Source organism: Calidris pugnax, unplaced genomic scaffold, assembly GCF_001431845.1.
Source record: "Calidris pugnax isolate Ruff unplaced genomic scaffold, ASM143184v1 scaffold59, whole genome shotgun sequence".
Classification (NCBI taxonomy): Eukaryota; Metazoa; Chordata; class Aves; order Charadriiformes; family Scolopacidae; genus Calidris; species Calidris pugnax.
Genome location: NW_015090773.1, coordinates 1,344,604 through 1,363,739, shown reverse-complemented (window position 1 = coordinate 1,363,739; position 19,136 = coordinate 1,344,604).

Sequence of the window (19,136 nt, the reverse complement as noted above, 5' to 3'; positions counted from 1 at the left end):
CTAAATACAAAGCAGATATAAGGTCTAAACTAGAGGCCTTGTATTAAACAATTAATACTAATATTTTAGGCTGCTGAAAAACTTCTCAGTTCTCTTGACTGCTTTTGAATTTATGTGATTTTCCACCATGCTACAGCTAACTCTGAAATCTATCACATGGCAAAAATCTGGAAAACGTAGATGAAAAACAATGAGAGACTTGATGTGTAACAGAAGTAATCACTGTGAATTATCAGAGTCGATAATGCTTCAAAAATCAATAAGAGAAAAATGTTACTCTTTTTAAGTGTCATATTACAACAATGTTTTGCTGAAAACTGTTGTCTGCATCCAATTTAGGAAGGCATCTGCTCATGTTTGCTTAAAACAAAAGGGTGGTTGACTTAATGAATTATTTACAGGCGTGCAATATGGCAACAGTATCATTATGAACTCTCTTCTAAGATCTCCTCTGGCTACTCCTGGCAGGGTGTCAATTTGCTTGTTTTTATGGTAGGTGCATGAAATTACGGAGCTATTCTCTGAAATGAGATTCTGCTATTCTACTTGCTAAATGTTAGCAAAGTCAATGAACAAACTGCATCATAGTTACATCTCTGGGAAAAGGCTTACTTCCTAATAGGAGAACAGTATTCACAAACACTGTTTTAAACCAAAATTTCTGAAGTAGATATGTGAAGATTTACCACAAATAGGTAGTCTCCTAAAAATACCAAGTTTTAGAAAGTATTCTTAATAGTAACAAAAGCTTGTCAGTGGCTTTTAAGAACAGTCATTTAAATGTGAGAATATTTTTACACGAACTTCCTTTATTTTGGAGCAGCATATTAAGTTCCTAAGTGCCAATCACACCAGCATCACTGAATTAGAGAAGCCAGAGGGAAAAAAAAACAACTATTTTCCATCAGGATCCAGAAGTACCAGGACTTATTCTGAGCAGCAATGCATGCAACTTTCAAATCACTTGGGCTACTGAAGCATCAAGACCTCAGGTCTACAAAGTTTAGAGGCCATGTCATCATTTCATTCCAACAAATAAGGTAGAGAAAAAAGGGCTTGATGAAAATATCCCACACTTGCATGAACCCACCAAGCAATTACTAATAGATTGCTATAAGAATAGAAGAGAAAAATCAAGTGGGGAATCCCCAAAGCTCTGCTCCCAGTCTCGTACTATTTCAGTCACTAATGACCTAGATAATGGAGTGGGGCATAATTAATACATCTGAAGATGACACCAGGCTAAATGCAGTTGCAAGTGCTGGAGGGCAACTTTAGAATGCAAAATGATCTTGACAAACTGGATAAATAGCCAAGGGGTGCAAAAAAAAAAGAAAGAAAGAAGAGAAGGATTACCAACATTATTCTTGTCCTTTGGTAGGAACAATCAGTCACCCAAATGTGGGACAGGGAACAACTGCTCAGTGGCAGTACTGCACAAAAGGATCTGCAGGTTATGCTTAATCATAAGTAAAACATGAATCCGTAGCCTTCTGTCACTGCAAGAAAGACACTTAAATCATCAGGATGCACAAACTGTAGCATGACTATAGACAACTGAAGTAAAACTTCGCTCAGTGCTGCTACTGTCTTAGCTCTGTTTTCCTCACTTTGGGAAAGACATTTTTGTAACCTGTCTCCCAGTGATAAGAGAAGTCTAAAAAACATGCTCACATTGACTGAACTACATGTCCTACTTTATCCTGAGGAACAACAGATGAAGAATGAGAGCCCAAACCTTCAACACTTGCACACTGAAGTATTTTCATGCACATGAGTAATCTAGTTTAAAATTGATATTCCATCTATTCAGTTAATTTCAACAATTTCTGTGGTAATTCTTGGCTTACTAGTTACCAGATTCAAAATAAGCATGCATTATAACAGGTGTATAATAGAGCTTCTTGAGCAGTCATCTGAGGAGATAACAGGTTAGAGACTGCCAAAACCTAGTGTTTATATTGTACTTAGTACGTTGTACATAAAGATTAAACACTATCAAAAAGTTACTTTGCTCCTTTGATGGTAAAGCTGTTTGCTCAGAACTTCTAATGCAATGATATGACCCAGGAGACATTTCGTCATCTCTCCTTAACAGCTGCTTTGCAGCAAGATACCTCACAGAGGAAAAAAAGAAAAAAAAAAAAGCAGGTGAGAGAAAAAAATTGTGAGGAAGCCTTAGCTATTTTTTAAGCCTAGGGAGCATGGAAGCCATATTGTCTTCAAGTGCACCTGTTTGTAATTGGTTTAATAAACACTGTGGTTTTACAAATTACCTTTGTGTGTCCAGCTGGGGTGATAAATTGATGTTCCATATTAACACAGACCTCATTCATCTCATTTGTGCTCAATGTCAATTGTTTTCTGACCCAAGCATTATGCTTGTTTCTCTTTAGTTTAAATCTTCTGGGAACTATAGTATTTCCCAAGCAGCTCTAAAGTCACATGGAAAAGATTTCAGGGATGCTATCCACTCATTGTATAATTGGTTAATCTGGGCAGGTTCTGGATGACATTGTGTTCTCTGTGCTGAGGTCCTTTGCCTGCAGAGACAAGGACAGGAAAGCTAATACTTGTGTGTGTCTGGCATCCAGAATGAACCACTTTCTCTGCATTTATTACACCCCAGTAATGTACTGTGAGAGAAACTGCAACTGCTCTTTTCCTTTGGGGGACAAAAACCTGTCAATTTGATAAGTCTATGGTCAGTTTGAATAACTTGTGAGTAAATGAGTATGAGAGGACTTTAACTCTTTTAAATGAGACAAAACTGAGAAGCTGCAGTGGAATATCCCAAAACACCTGGTTAGCTCTTATTATAGACTCCAAAGAATAAGCTTTAATGTATATGTGCAGTGTTAATGCTAGGAAGGTGCTCATTCTGTAATTTTGAAAAAAAAAAAAAAAATTCCTCTGATACTCCCTTAGAGGAATCTTCCTTTATCTGATTCAAAGGGAAGACATTCCACCCCTAATATTTGTAACTTAAAAATTAACCAAATACATGTTTTAAGTATTTTATAGTATGTTTTATCTTTACAGTACATTTACCACTGCGGTATTTCCGTTATGTTAAAAAAAACTATTTGAGCTTAAAGAGGTCAGAGGCTTTTTAGGTTCACAGAGTAGGCATGAAGCCAACTCTGTTGTTTAGGTGTAATTCAGCACAAAGCAGGAAGGAGTTCAGAACACTTATAAACATAACATGTAATTTCAGTTAATTTCCCCAGCTCATAAAGATGTGTTCCCATTTAGCATGGCTGATAGTGTCAGTTTGTGACAAGGGTAGGTAGATTGTAAGTTGGACCCAATTTATTAAGTGGGAGTCTAGCTCATGCAGCCCTCAGCAGTTCCAGACCTTCTGCTTAGCTACAGACAGTGTAATCAGTCTTCCGCTTACAACAGCACTAAACTTCTTGTTTGAGAAATGCATTGTATTTGTGAAGAGATAGGAAAAAAACTCTTTAAGAATTACAAATTAAATTATCTTTACAGAGTACAGCCCTGCACTTCCTGTGTTGCTGTAATCTTGATCCGCCTTCAGCAAAGAATTGTACTCTTCTAACAGTGTGCTTGTCTACACCGCTGGGATGCCAGGATGACCATCAAGTGTAAGCAGTATGAACATCAGGGGGTACCTGACAGGGGTACCTGGGGTATGCGACAGGACATTAACTACTCAGTAGGTTGATGTTATTGCCTTCCCAGGGTTGACCAAGGCTTTGCAGTCCCAGAGATGCCACCACTGCCTGCCTCTAATGACCGCTTTACTCCCTTTGCACTCTTGACAGCTGTATTTCAGCAGTGTTCCTAGCCAACACTTCTGATGTCATTATTTATCTGCTCACATATACAGCAGTATATCAGAGAACAAGTGTTGAAGTCTTTCAGACTGTTTGGTTAAGGGTAAGCTGTTCGTTCATGAGTATGCTTTCATAACTTGATCTTCTTAAACAGGCAAAATGAATACAGCTTTTATATGAGGCTGGATATAATATATCCTGTGGCTCTGAACAATCTTCTGCATATTTTTATCTTACAGCACAATGTCTGTCTTTAAGCTGGCTTTTTCTCTCTCCCTCCCCCCCCTTCTCCAGCTCCTATTTTGAAATCTCCACAGTAAGACAGAACATTTGATGTCTTGAAGAAGCTGAATGGCCTGAAGGTTACAGCGGAAGGAAACATTGAAATATCAAATCCAGTGTTTTCTTAAGTAAATTTAAATCTTGCTTGCTGCTGTCTCAGGGACTTACTCCTGGGACGTGTACGTGAGCTGTGGCACCAGTGCAGTGGTTCCAGAGGGCAGGGGAGTTTTGGGAGGTGAGGTGGGGGCAGCGCCTCTGCACGAGCCTGGCTCAGCCAGTACCATGCGTGCTGCTGCCTGGTTGTGGGTGGAAGCTGCCAGCTCCTTGCAGACCCCTCTGTCACCACTGCCACTGCACTCAGCCCTGGTGCAAGTAGCCCCATCTTGAGTTGGGGAATTTCACTTAATCTAGTGCCAAACAAACTTCTGGCCACTGATTCAGGTGTAGAGGGAAAAACAGATGTAAGGATTTACACACACAATCTGAGGTGAACACCAGCCTCCCCTATTCCAGCTCTCAGGTCCCTTTGTTTTCACAAGTTGCAGGTTGCCCATGGCCACAGGCCCTCGGGGGTGTCCCTGTCCTAGCATGTGTGTCTCATGGCTGCTGTCATACGCCTTTGTCACATTATATCCTCACTAAAGTGCATCTTCAGCCTCAGCAGCTGGGGCCTTTCTTAAATACATGTTACCAGGGTATGCCTGTGCTCCTCCAACAGATACAGTCAAGGCTCAGGACGGGTTTTCTTTCCAGTGTTATTTCTGTCGGTGTCAGTGGTGGCTGCAGTCAGTTGCCATGGGCCCATGTGTGTCCACGGCCTTTTCCCACACCATGCACTGGTGCAGCTCCCACCACTTAAACCCTGTCGCTCCTATAGGTTGCTTCCTCCCTGCCTTGCAGGAACATGTCTTGCCTCACATCAGGAGAAAAAAAATAAAAACATGGATGATTTAATCCCTTATCAGCCCTGTTGTCTGTTTTCCATCTGTTTTGTGTTTCCTGGATGACCTTGCAATGGTGGTTGAGGGCCTCTCTGGCCAAGGTCCTTGCATGCAATACATCTTCCCAGCAAATAAAAAAATCTGTGCTTCCCAGGTGTTTGAAGATGAGTGCACCCATGAGGATCTCTGAGACAAGGCCAGGTCCGTATGGGGAGGATGGCTAATTGTTGCTGCTCATCCCCATGGGAGAAGGCAGGGATCCCCCACATGAAAGTCCCTTGCATAAATCATAAAACTAGCATAAACCCAGGAGGTGGACTCCTCATTTGCAATCTTAAACCAGCCCAAACAACTGTTGTCAAATTTCTATGTGCTATTAATCATGCCATTAGTCATTTCTCTGAAGTCTTCAGGAAAGTACATTGGAGAGACTGCCATAACCCCTAGATCTCTTTTGTCAGGGTATCTGTCTTTACATCTTTATTTTGACATGATGTTGCTAAATTTCTAACAGCAGTAGATCACTGGTTTTGTATTTATTAAGTTTGTAAGCTCAGAAGCTGCAGATACAACCAGGTCCTGAAGATGCAGGAACAGATGAGGACACATTATCATCAATAACAAAAATGTGAAGGGAAGTAATTATATCATGCAAAGAAAGTTGTTAATAAAGTACAAGAAAATTGCAAAGCAAACTATATTTTATACTTTATGTTTTATATGCAATTCTGTACAGAACTATATAATAATTAAAAAAATGGTTAAATTATGCATCTCTAGATGCTAATGCCCCTCAGCTGACCTCATAATTGCTTGTAGATGTCATTTAAGGAGTGGATGTTGTGAAGCCAACTGAAAAGGAAGAGAAGTTCAGAGTATTTTTGTGACACCGAGATGAAGCTGGAGAAAATATGAAGTTGTGACTGAGAATCACGGATTATAATGGAGGAGTGTAATCAAAGATAGGTGGTAGGAAATAAGGGACAATAAGTATCAGAGAGGAAACTGTAGGAATTAAAGAGCGCAAGTTGGAGAAGTTATAACAATTAATGTGGAAGAACATCTGGTACCACTTAGGAAATTTCTGTGAATAAGACGTTACATGCCAAATATGTTGTCAGCTAAATGTCACAAAAATTTTAAAAAGTCATCTACCTCCTGAATTAAGCACAAGTCATTTATTATGTGTGTTTGATCTCAGTTTCTAAGTGTGTGGGAATGATTTCATTAATATTGCTCTAAGAAATAGTGTATTATTTCTATTCTTTGGTTGAATATTTGTGAGAAAATATCTTCTGAGATGCATGCATAACAAAATCATTTTCACAAAGCTTTGCAGACTGACATTAGCTTTCTACAAATATTTTAGCAGAAATATCTACTGCACATGTATATGCACAGTCTGTTTGCAAAGGAGGTCTGGTCTGTGTCATGCCTTTTTGAAATGCAGATACAAAAATACTTGAATAATAGATCAGTTCTTGTAATTTTGAAAATCTGAAATAGTAACAGAAATAATAAATCATTTCAGTATCCCCACAGATGTTACCAGGATGCCTTCTCTGCCATTGTTTTAATGTGAACTATTATTTCCTATATTTTCTATGAATCCAGACCATGATAAAAGCAAAAAGGAAATGAAAGATGAGGCTGATAGACGAGGCATGTATCCTCAAAGGTTGTTTTTTAAGAAGGAAGGATGTTTATTTTATGGACAAAATTATATTATGCCAGAAATGTTTTGGCACCAAAATTATTTTATAATCACTACTGCATTTCTAAAATTTCTTGTAGTCCCTTCTGTTATCTTAAGCCATTATATGATATAACATATAATCTATGAAATAAAATATGAAATAAAAATGAATTAAATAGAAATTGTCCTATGTGTTTGAAAGAAATAAAGGAGAGGGAGATAGGGCTCAAGAAAGGAATTGCTGGTAGTGACAAAATCTTTCATGTTATTATTCCCAGTGATAACTGAAACTAAATGTATCTGCAACTTCAAATGCTGTGCTGAAGCTTTTAAATAATGTACTGTCCAGATATCAGTACAGCAGATATCGTATAGGTTGTTAAGATTTTACTACTTTTACGTTATAGCAATAATAATTTTGTCAGATTCCAAGATCCTGTTTCACATATTTGTCCTCGAAATATGCCTTTTAATAGAACTGCTTACAGAATCAGATAGTATTCACATAGTACAGCAGATCCAGCCTCCTGTACTAAAGTAAATATGCCACACGAATGCTAATTATTAGTACACAGCAATTATAAAAGTCTATTGCAGAATAATGTACATCATGCATTCTGCTCCTACTGTGATGAAGGCCATATCCAGCGAGAGAAATAACTGTTCAGATATTCTCAGAAGTTGACAAATTAAAAAATACTTCAAAATTGTTAAATTACATTTAATCTGTGACAATATTCAGAACACAGAAGCTTCTGCCCCCAAGCAAATATACTGTACGTACTAAACCAGTGTCAAGGAATGGAGCTACCCTGCCTGGAGTCCAGCTAAGAATGTGTTACATTAATCAACCCTGTAGCCAAACTACCATGTAGTGCTGTTGCAGGTTAGTCCTGAGATAAATAGAAATGTGGTCTGTGTAAATGGCACTGCTTAAAGAAGTGCTCTTGCCATGTTGAATATATTGCTTTTCAGGGAAATAGAGTGGTCAGATGTGACATCAGGGTTATTAGCCCCTCTCAGGAACAGCTAAGTTAACAGTGAGAAAAATTCTTTGTAATGATATAGTACAAACATTATTCCCCATGGTTTGCAGCCAGGCTGCTCATGTAAAATATATTTTAAATATAACAAAGGGTATAAATCTTCATCCTAAGAATGCTAAAGTGTTAATACCAATGGAATATTTCATTTAAATGTCAAAAATAATTAATAATATGAAATTTTCTATTGAGGTAAAGAAATGTAAGTGATAACAATTGACTTAGATACCTGTTTTCTGTCCTGTTACGAAATGCTGATACTCTCAAAGGAATCATTGTAGCAAATGGTGTAAGAAAAATCAATATGTCCAAATCAGAGACAAGACTGGTACCCAGAGACTGATGAAATATCTTTATATCAATAACTTCTCACCAATGAATACAGGATTATTCTGATGAAGTCATCAGGTAATATCAAGGCCATATCTAGGTTTCAATGGTCAAGAACAGGATAGACAACAGTATATGATCATAAAAATTATAGCCTGTATTCTGTTCAGAAAAGGTTTACACCAGACACAGATATTAGTAGAACTAAATACAAGAACATAACCTTGAATTTGTGGCTGTGGAGGAAAGAGGAGAGTGATGAAAAAATATCTGTCTTACAAGAAAGTAAGAATAAGGTCTTGCTCTTGAGACGTAAAGATACGAATTTTTGACATCCTGTTCCATCCTTCCTGATAATATGGAACAACAAAACACCTTTCCATTTCTCCAGGAAGAAAATAGAGTGTTCTTTCTAAATTTCAGGTCAACAGATCACAAAAATTAACAGTGGACTAGACGTTGTGACATAGAGACTGGTCATGTCAGTCTTTGGTCAGGTTTTGTTACAACTTGCACCATTGCATCTCTCCATTTTGGAGAATCAAGACAGGAATAGTCAACTTTTGAGTATTCTGCTCAGTGGAAGGTTTCCACTGCACTCTATTTCATATGGTCCTGCTGGTACAATTTACAGTTGAGGTGAGTTATTCCATCGACAATTTTTTCATGATTTGAAGATCAGAAAAGTCAATTGGGATAACTTGGTCTGAGTCTGATAGCTAAAGCTACTAGGAACTTTTTGGTTATTCCACAAGCTGATGAAGGATTTTTATTCTGACAATTTTGTATGAATTAACAATCACATATAGATGTAAAAAAAAAGAAAAAAAAGAAAAAGAAAATTCCTTAAAATGGTTTCACTATGCTAGAACTGTCAGACAATTTTGCTCCTTCAAGATTTCCAGGCCAGTGTTGCAAACTCAGGAGGTTCAAATACTTAAAGAAAAATATGGTTATATTTATTTTAACTTCAACCAATCTCACAGCCACAAAATGGGTTGTGTTTCTATCTCAAAAGGATCAAAGTAGACATTACCATATTTTTGTTTATTTTCTGGACTACAGAACTATGAATCTTCCTTTTAGCAGAACATTTATAGTTTCATATTTTTCAGTATTTCCTGCCCTGCCCCCAAAAGCCTATAAGGAAAAGCAAAACAGCAGCTTGTTTTGGTGTTCTTCCTTCCTACAACTTCTCTGGAGATAATTAAAAGCTGTCTGGGCATGGTCCTGGGCAACCTGTTCTAGCTGACTCTGCTTGAGCAGGGGGGTTGAACCAAATGACCTTGTGAGGTCCCTTCCAGTTTCAACTATTGTGTGATACTGTAACTCCAGAGCATGGGTCACTTGATGGAATACCTATGCGATAATGACCATGCAACTACTGTGCAGAAAAGAGTCCATGTGGAGAAGACATGCCAGCAAAATGCTGTCACTTCCATCTGGTCAGACGGATCAGCAAGTTGCGACGAGCTCTGTCGTAATACAACAAACTAACCATGGGTAGAACAGGACTACTCTAGACAAGTTGTGTAATGTCTATCAGCCAGAGTTGGGCTTTTTGTTTGCTTGTTTGTTTGTTTTTTAAAGATGTTTTGTGTATTCTCTTCCATTCTGTGCCATGAAGGCTGCTACATTATTACAACCTGATGTTAAGGTTGCTAGGAGAAATGCATAACCCGTAAGAGAGGTGTTGCGTTGGGAGCAAGAATTTTCAGTGATGATGAGTTCCACCATGTTGCAGCTTTTATCTTCCCTCTTCCTAATTTTTCCTGAAAACGTTACACATATTAGCTTTCTCTTTGTGATTTTATTTTCCCATTTGTTTTGGAATTTGACAAAGCACTCTGATGCTTATGACTATTAAACAAACCAATCAATAACAAATGCCCTCAATAATCAGTATGTTTTGTTAAAAAACGAATGAAGACCTTTTTCAGTTCAGAGTATCATAATCCGTATCATACCTTGATACAGCAGCATGTAATCACAAAGAAAAATCTTGATCATTTCGTATTTCTGAATTTGCTGCAGTTTCTCATGTCATTGGCATGCCCTGATTATGACAGATATTTGAGATGGGAGATATATGTTCATCCCCTCTTCCTCTAGCAAGCAAAACTAGAAAATGCTACAGTATTAATAAATGTATTTGTGCTTCAAATTCTTCTCTTCATGGAACTGAGAATTTTGAACATCAAAAAAAATAATTGCGTTGTTCCCTCAGATTAGGTCTGTGTCTTTGAAATACACTGTGTTAGAATGTTAATTGAGTTTGACATAAGCATGGATATAAAATGCATCATGCCACTCAACTTACCAGCAGTGAAACTGATTACCAATTATAATCATTCTCTGCATGGTGACAGCATACCAAGATGGAGATGTTGAATATTTCAGTTTGCAATATTATCTGGGTTGTTTAAAGTACTGACTACGTGTCCTGAAACCAATAGAGGTAATTGGTATGCATGTAAGAGCTGGCAGGCTGAGCACATCACTTATTTATAGAGTCTTTTGATGTAACTCTGAGGAAAAAAAATGTTAATAAAACATGGTTCAAAGGAAAATTTACACTCACCATTATAATATGACATAAAGTACAAATTATTGTACCTAAATAACTGTTTTCTAGTGAATAGTGTTCCTTTTTCCTTTTATTGAACTAGTCCACTGAAACCTAACAGAAGGGGAGGGGGGAACACAAAGAACAAGAAGGCTATTAACTCTTTCCATTTTGTGATGCAGCTATCTGGAAATTAAGATACATACACGGGACAGAGAGTGGAAAATCACTGGGTATGTCATTGCTTTCATAACCTTCTTATTTGCTCCACAAATTGGTTTATGGTCCTCTTAGGGCACGCTCATCAACAAACTCCATGTCAACAATTGATGTGAAGCTTGAAATGGACCAGAAAACAGGATATAGAAAGTAACACGATGACCTTAGTTGAAAGGCAAGCAAGCCGGTTAAATTAGCCTTCGCGTAAGTCCTTCTACTGCGAGGACACCAGCAATCCTAACTTCTCATCAAACAGGAAGGCAAACGTAAAATCTTAAGATAATATTTACAGAATGCTTTGCTTTTGTCAGAGCTAGTTGTAAACCTTATGGGATCTATGCAGAATCAAACTTTGTACCAGAGGCAAGAAAAACACAGAGCTTTTGGCCATCAGATAAGTGAAAGGAGATGCAATTAGCAAACAGAACTAGCAAATGCTGGTAAAAAGCAGTTTCATTCAATTCAGAATTTGTTTTTTATGGAGCAAGGGAAATCTTTAAAACTAGAGACAAAGGAAAAAAAGAGGGGTTAGAGAGTCCAGGCTACCTCATGGGGGTTAAATATTAAGATACTATATAATATTTACTGAGAAATCTCGCTTAATCTTGTCATTAATGACTGAATTGTTATGTTCATGCCTTAGTGGTGGCAAATTAAAGTTGACCAAGCACTGATGAATGTCATTTCCAAAAAGACAGCCATCTGCATTTCCTGCTTTTAAATGCTTCAGTGTGCAACCTCAGTGCTCTGAGCATGCATTTTTAAGGAACTGTTAGCATTTCATGTAGGGTCAATAGCAAATTAGTGATGCCTTTTGTTCTTTAATTTTTGCCCTGTGATGCCTGTCCATCATGGCAATGAAAACTCCCCACAAGCCCAGAGTAATGTCTCAGTAAAGTCTCCCAAAAATCCCTTAGCCCCTCACTGATCTTGCCTTACAGAGAAGCAGATGCCAGTAAAAATAATTAAAAGCTAAACAATGATTGAATTCCTAATAGTGAGTTCCACACCCAGGTAGTCTCATTAATGTAATTTAAAGCCTTCACTTTTATGTGACATGGAAGGCTGCATCTGTCCATCAAATATACTTGTTGATCTTTTGGCTTGTGTGCTGAGCTGCAATCATGAAGATCCTCCTGATTTCATTTTGGCTCTATGGCATACCTTGGATCACTTTTCAACTTCACTTTAAGAATTAAAGTTGTTGGAATGAAATGCTCGTTTATAAGCACATCCCCTTGAGACTATAATTTTGCTGAAGCAATATTTAATTACTTTTAACATATTTGAATGATTAGAACATTAAGAGAAAAATGGCAGTGAAATGAGGGTAAGGCCAAATTCCCTGCAAGTTGACTGCTACCACGATTGTAAATCCTGAAGAAAATACCCTGGATTTGAGGTGGGAAGGAAAAAAATAATCTGTTAAACAGTACATGTTACTGAGCTAACCAAATTCATGTTTTATTCATAAAACACATAATAAAAAGCTTGAAAGCGGAGCATTATTTCCCTTGTGCCAAAGTCCTCAATAGATGTCAAGACAAAAGAGAAAGATTGCACATACACCTTTCCTCCAAAAAGCCTTTTGGAACTGTATTGCAGGATCAAGTGAAGCCCAAGCACACTGCCAATAAAGAAATTCACACATGGAGTTAGGGCCTTTCAACAGTGTAAGCATATGGAATCCTTCAGACAAGTGAACGATCAGCCTGTTTCCACCCAAACTGCATCTGTATATCCAGCCTTGGCAGGGAAAGCTCTAGTCAGCCAACTCACAGGTCAACTTTTCCCAAAGACTCTTGCAAAAGAGAGAGGTGAGTACTGATCATCTCTCTCTGAGAGATGTACTGAGGGATGAGAAGACCCCAAAGGCCACGTAGGGGATGAGTACTGATCAATCAACGGGACCTAGATGTGTATATACCAGCAGCTACTGAAGGAGTTAGTTGTGGAAGGGAGACTTGATTCGGTGGTGGACGATCAAAGTTTGGGCACTGTTTAATTCAGCATCTGTAACTGTGAGTCTCAAAACTTATGAGTTACAGCATTGTTTTGTAAATAACTGAAATTATTAAATTCAGAGGCAAAACTCACATCAATCTCTATGAGAAGGGAAATTAGATACACTGTTAGTGCCTGTAAATGATACTCATTTGGTACAGTTACTGTAATTCATTAGTACTCACTAGTAACAGGTATAGCTGTAAAAAAGAAGCCCAGAGAGCTTTCGGGTACCATGATGTAAAATTACTTTTTCAGTTGTTTTCTAGTACTCTTAATCAACATGAAGACTTACTTTTTATGACAGAAGTGAAGGTGAGATCATGTCCCTTTTCACTCAGACAACATTTTCCCCCCAGTCTGACTGCCTATTTTTCTCTGAGCCCCTAACTCAAGTCTGTTGCAGTGGTTTCACCACTACCTGCTCAAAGCATACTCTTATGTCAGCAGAGTCTGCTGCAACAACCCAGTTGTTGCATGTGAGCTTTGATGTCAAAGCAGAGATGTTTTACGAGGAGGTGTCACGGTCTCAACAGCTTGATGATAGGTCTGGCAAAAGGCCTGCAGACTTTGTGTGGCCCAGATCTGCAGCCCACCACAGCCATCTCTAGGTGCAGAGGCAGAGCAGTCAACCTTTGCCTGAGATCTAGAACCAGTCGAGTCCGGCGCAGCCTTTTCACGGGTGCCAAGTTTCAAGGCTGGAACTATTCCTTGAGTATCATCAAGGATGCAGCTGTCAGGAGGGGAAAATTAGGTTGATTTACCCTCAGAGAATGCTACACTAATTCAGGAAATGCACACAAAGGACATGAGAAACAAACATCAATTAGAAGAAGAAACATGAAAAATATCTTTCAGCATCTGCCCTGCCCTTTATTATTATTCCAAGTGCATTCAACCAATCATCCTCTCAGTCTGCTTCATTATTAGAAAATTGTAAAATAAATACTGAGTATTTTTATCTTCCCATTAGCAATGCTGAATCTCATTTCCTTGGCAGAAAGATTTCCATGACTGGCACGAAAGGAAATATCCTCCTTCACAAAAAATGTCTTTGAAAAAAATAACTTAAAACACAATTTCATCCTTTTTAATTTGTAGAAAAAGAAGATGTTAATTAAATGACAGCAGCATCTTTACTGGGGCATGAAGTTCTGAGCTGAATATTGAAAGAACCACAACAAACTATTTAAGGAAGAGCCATAGCTTTGGAAGTAAAGAAAAGAGGAAGAAAACACAGGCAGAAAGAGCTTGTTTTGTTTAAGGTTTGAAGTGTGATGATTGCAGTTATTAACATATTAATACTGAGTAACATTGTGGTTTCAGAGGCTGCATATTATGCAGGAAAGAAACAGGTTTCTCAATATTGTTTCTCAATATTTGATTTCTAGGTAATACAGAATACACGTAACGTATCAAGAAATCAGAGGTAATGCCTACAGAGCTCCTGAAGAAAGGAGCACAATGTCCTCTTGGTCTGCTCCGGGCTCTGCACGCAGCCGGCACACAGAGAGCCCATGCCCAAGGACTGGTGGCAGGATGGCATGTTGCAGGCCTGCTGCCCATGTAGCCAGGAAGTTTGTTTTCTTCCCTTTCACATGAACTTCTAATGCCCTGGAAAACACAATGCAGAAAAGTGGGAAACTGAAGAAATTTGTCTCTGTACAAATGTATGTAATTAGTGGACACTGGCCACTCTCCACCCCATGTCCAGCTGGGTCCTTCACCTACTTCAAGCGTTTTTTCTTTATAGGCAATTGAGAAAGGAGAGTCTGGGTGTCAGAAAAAGAGAGAAGCAAACACAGTAAGTGATTAATGGACAATTTTCAGAACTTGATTCACCTTCTGAGTGCTCGTGCTCAGACTAGCGACTAGTTCCTGTTGGATGACAGCTCCCTATATGGACTGCTTACCTCTGACAAAAAGCTTCATAAGAAAAACCCTCTGGCAGCCATCCTCTTCTGACACATCAGCTCATTTTTCTGTTGTCCTGTGGATTATATTTACCTTCAGAACCAGCATAAATAGATTTTTGAGTATGCTTTTAGGTTTAGGTGTTGCAGTTGTAGGTCTTTGCTGGTTATACAGATCTGTATTTGCTTGCACCAGTTTTGGGTTTTTTTTTCACGACTGAGATGTTATAAACAGAGCAGACACAAATAAAACAGGCAACTGGCACCCCTGTGTAAGCAATTTAACCACAGATAAGAAAATGTTGGATTCTAGTCTATCCCATTCCATAAACTGAAAATAAAAATAATAATGAAGTGGTCTGTAATAAAAAAGAAACAAATTACAAATATTAAACTATTGATTTTGAAGGACTGTAATTTTAGAGAGGTACTTTCAATTCTGTCAGCATTATAGATCCTGAAAATGAATGGATTCTGTTTCAGGGACACTGCCTTCCAAAAAACCACCTCTCATTATTTGCAATGTTTTGAATAAAAACTAAGGTAGCACAAACGTTTAAACAGATGGCTCAATGATATGCCTTTTTTCTTTACTAATCATAGTTATTAAAGCAACCACTTTATTTTTTATTGTGTTTTAAATGGGCATAGAAAATTTGAGTCTGATAACGACCTTTGTACATCATGCCGCAAATTGATTTTGATGACCTTTCACTCTCAGATAATTAGGCTTCATGCACATTCATCTTGTTCTCACTGCACAGACACTGCCTACTGCACTGAGCCCTGCAAATTCCACCCTTTCCAGCATGTTGTCTCTGAGTCTACATCACTGAATTTTTGCCTTTGGAGAACTTAGTGGTTTTTGTGTAAAAATTGGAACTGCAATTTAGCTTCTTTTTAAATGTTAAGACTTGTGCAGTGCCAGATTTGGGGTGAAAATAGCTTTTTCTCTTTCATACTGGAAGTTCAAAAAAATCTGTTGTCAAATAGTCTTCTACTCGTTGCTGTGCCTACTTCAGGTTTATTTTCCCTTCAGAACTAATTCTAATTTGGATTATTTGGTGATTCAGCTTAAATTTTCATTCAGTCCTTCACAAACTTCATGTACATAACGTCATGGTTACCGAAGAAATTACTGCAATACCCTAGGAGTGGCTGATTTCCAGCATGAAAAAATCCACCCAAATTTAATGACTGAAGGACAAAAATGCAGCATACAGACAGAACACATAAGCTTAGCTGTCTCTAATGAAATGTTTTTCCTTAGGCACCAGCTGCTCTAAAATTAAATGTCTTACAGAAAAGTGTACCTGTTACACCAAGATACACTATGAGTGTATCCTCAACATATTCTGTGAGTGATCAGAAACTTTCTGAGTGCAAATTGGTAAAATTCACATACTTGAAATGCAGACATGCTCAAAACTAAAATATATTAAGTCTTTCAGTAGAAATTGATAAGAGAATTAAAAGCCTCATATCAGGCTGTAGAAAATTACGTAGTCCTAAGCACATTATTCTAAGCAGGATTCTTTCACTCTTTTGACATCAAAAGTTGGTCCTATATTTCATGTCCAACAAGCCAATACAGGTAACAGATGTAATAGGATAAGAGTTGTAGTTGTTTCTAGATTAATAAAAATTAGCAAGTCAATCCTGCAACAGTAAGGGGCTATGCAGACAAATCACCCAATGAATTTGTATTGCTTCTTTGTTATGTTTGTGTTAAGGGCCTGAATAGAGGACAAGGGTCTGCAGCGCCAGAGTTCTGCAACCAAAGATAAAGGCGAAGCTTTTTAATCCAACCTGTCACAAGCAAGTTGATATGCATGTGCAAATGAAGACAAAAAAAAAAAAAAAAAAAAAAAAAAAAAAAAAAAAAAAAAAAAAAAAAAAAAAAAAAAAAAAAAGAAAAAGAAAAAAGTAGGCAAAATATCAAGGAATACTGTTGTTTTGTAAAAGGGTAGAGAAGTGACTTTCAGCTCCCTATAAAGAAAGACAGAATTGTTTCTTTTGACATGCTCTGATGTCAACCCAGGCAAGTTCTATTAACTTCAGTCCAATGAGATAAGAAGATCTGTGTATTTCTGTAAGGAAAAGGAAACTAGAGCAGAATATGAAGGTCTCAGAGGGTAAGAAGAACCTTAAAAACAGCCAAGCTTAATAGAACATTCATGCTGAGATATTTTTATTATTAATGTTATTATTGTATTTTTCAGCAAAGAAAAACTCCAAGTGGGGAAAAAGTCTGGAACATAGTCAGAAAGCGTGTACTGTCATATGAGCAGGTTGGAAAAGAACTTTCTATGTTTCTTGCTGCGTAAGATCCACAAGGGCAAGGACTTTGTGTTCTCCTTTATTCTGTACAGCTCTCAGCACAGTGTCAGTTCTTAATAAATAATAAATAAAATAATGACTTGGAGAACATATAAAAAGATGAGTGGGGAGGACATACTAAATTATTCATAAATGTTCCCAACAATGTCACTTTCCAATTAAAGTGTCATCTTATCGTCTGTGTGGGTGAGACAACAACCTTCATCTCACACAAATGTGACAGTACTAAGAGCAAAAGGATTTTGTCGTATATTAGTACCTGGGATGTGGTAAAACATCTAGAACAAGTTTTCAGGAGTGCAGTTTTTCTATAATTGTCTTGCCCATACCACTGAGATTCCAGTTTGTTTTTTTTTTTTGGTTTTTTTTTTTTGTTTAATATGAAGTACAGGGACTATAAACTACTAAACTATAAAATACTTACTAGTCCTTGCATGAGTTATCTCACTACAGAGTGCAGACCTCCCTAAAGCCACTGTCATGCCTCTCCTGCCTCAGACACGACCACTAACACCAGCATAAACTACACACCAAGGGACTGTACTCTGCATCTCTCCCTCTGTTAGTGCTTTGCTTGGATCCTATAAAGGCAGCAAGTAATAGAGTGAGAAGGGAGGAAAAGCAGGTGAAACATGTATCTGTTCTTCCGACTCTGAGGAAACTGTTCAGAGCTTTATGTTATTGCTCTACTCCAGTGGTTCTGTTCTGAGTCATGCAGCATTTAGTGTGGTTCTCATAATTACAGCACTGGGAGCCATGAAGCAGTACTACAATAAATAGTGAGATTCATTGCAATAAATAGTGAGTTTCTAGCTATCAGAGCCACAAAATTTGAAACCCTAAACTCTGGAAGTCTCAAATGCAGAAAACAAAACTGAGAAGCTTGAAATGTATGTTGTTAAATCTCATGATTCCTAAACACATCTCGACTGCACAAAGACAAGATGTAGCTTGGGCTGCCAGTTTTTAGGGAAGACTTTCAAAGCTGGATGACGGTGGACAAAATTATCTTTCTTATTTTTTGCCCCTTGGTTTGGACATTTGGGCTATGGTATGAAATTTCCTAACAGTAATGCTGCTCTCATTTGAATGTACTCTCCCCCATTACAAAGTTTTCTTGTCTATATGGAACTGATTATTTCATTATATAAACAATGGTATATATAAAAATAACATAAATATAGGTCTGCATAGCCAGGTGAGGAAATGTCACTAATATCAGCTTGATTTAATTGACAAATAGAAATAAACCTACCTGTTGGCAAATTTCAAGGACCCATTTTTTTATTTATTTTACATCTGAGACTAATAATGGGATTTAAGAATGTGACAGATAAGTATAAAATGTCATGGAGAACACCAGTATGCAGAATATTTCCTGGATCCTCTTTTTTATTTACAGCTGAGCTGATGCACAAAGCCTTTGAGCTGGATTCTTAGAGCCTACTGCAAAGTCATTTCATTCACTTTCATGTCAACAAGCTTTGGCTTGATAAATTAAAACAGAAATATGCTGGGTAAAGCGCTGCAGACCTGCACGATTCGTTTTGCAGCAATTTTCTCAAGGCTGCCTCAAGAATGACCTGCTATCTTCCTTGTTTCTTATCATTTTCCCATCTGGAAAAGTCTGAACTGTGTAGTACACTGGGGAGTAAGTGGTCTGAGGCTGCTGCATTCAAAGGCCATTAACAATCATAATTCTTAAAATCACCACCTTCCTGCAGACGAGGTTAATAGTAGTCTATAGAATAGGTAGGAAGGTCAGTAGTTAACTTTTACTAGAATAAATACCAAGTGAATTTTTTTATATTCTTTGTTACCTCAGATATAAAACAAGAATTGTAGTTTTTAGAAGCTGCTGCTGAGGATTACTATTGAAAACATGGAACTTTAAACCTTTTGGACCTTGATGGCCAGTCAAAGACATCTTTTGTGTATATATCTTTTGGATTACTTATCAATTTTCTTCCCCTAAAACTGAAATGCAGCTGTACTTTCA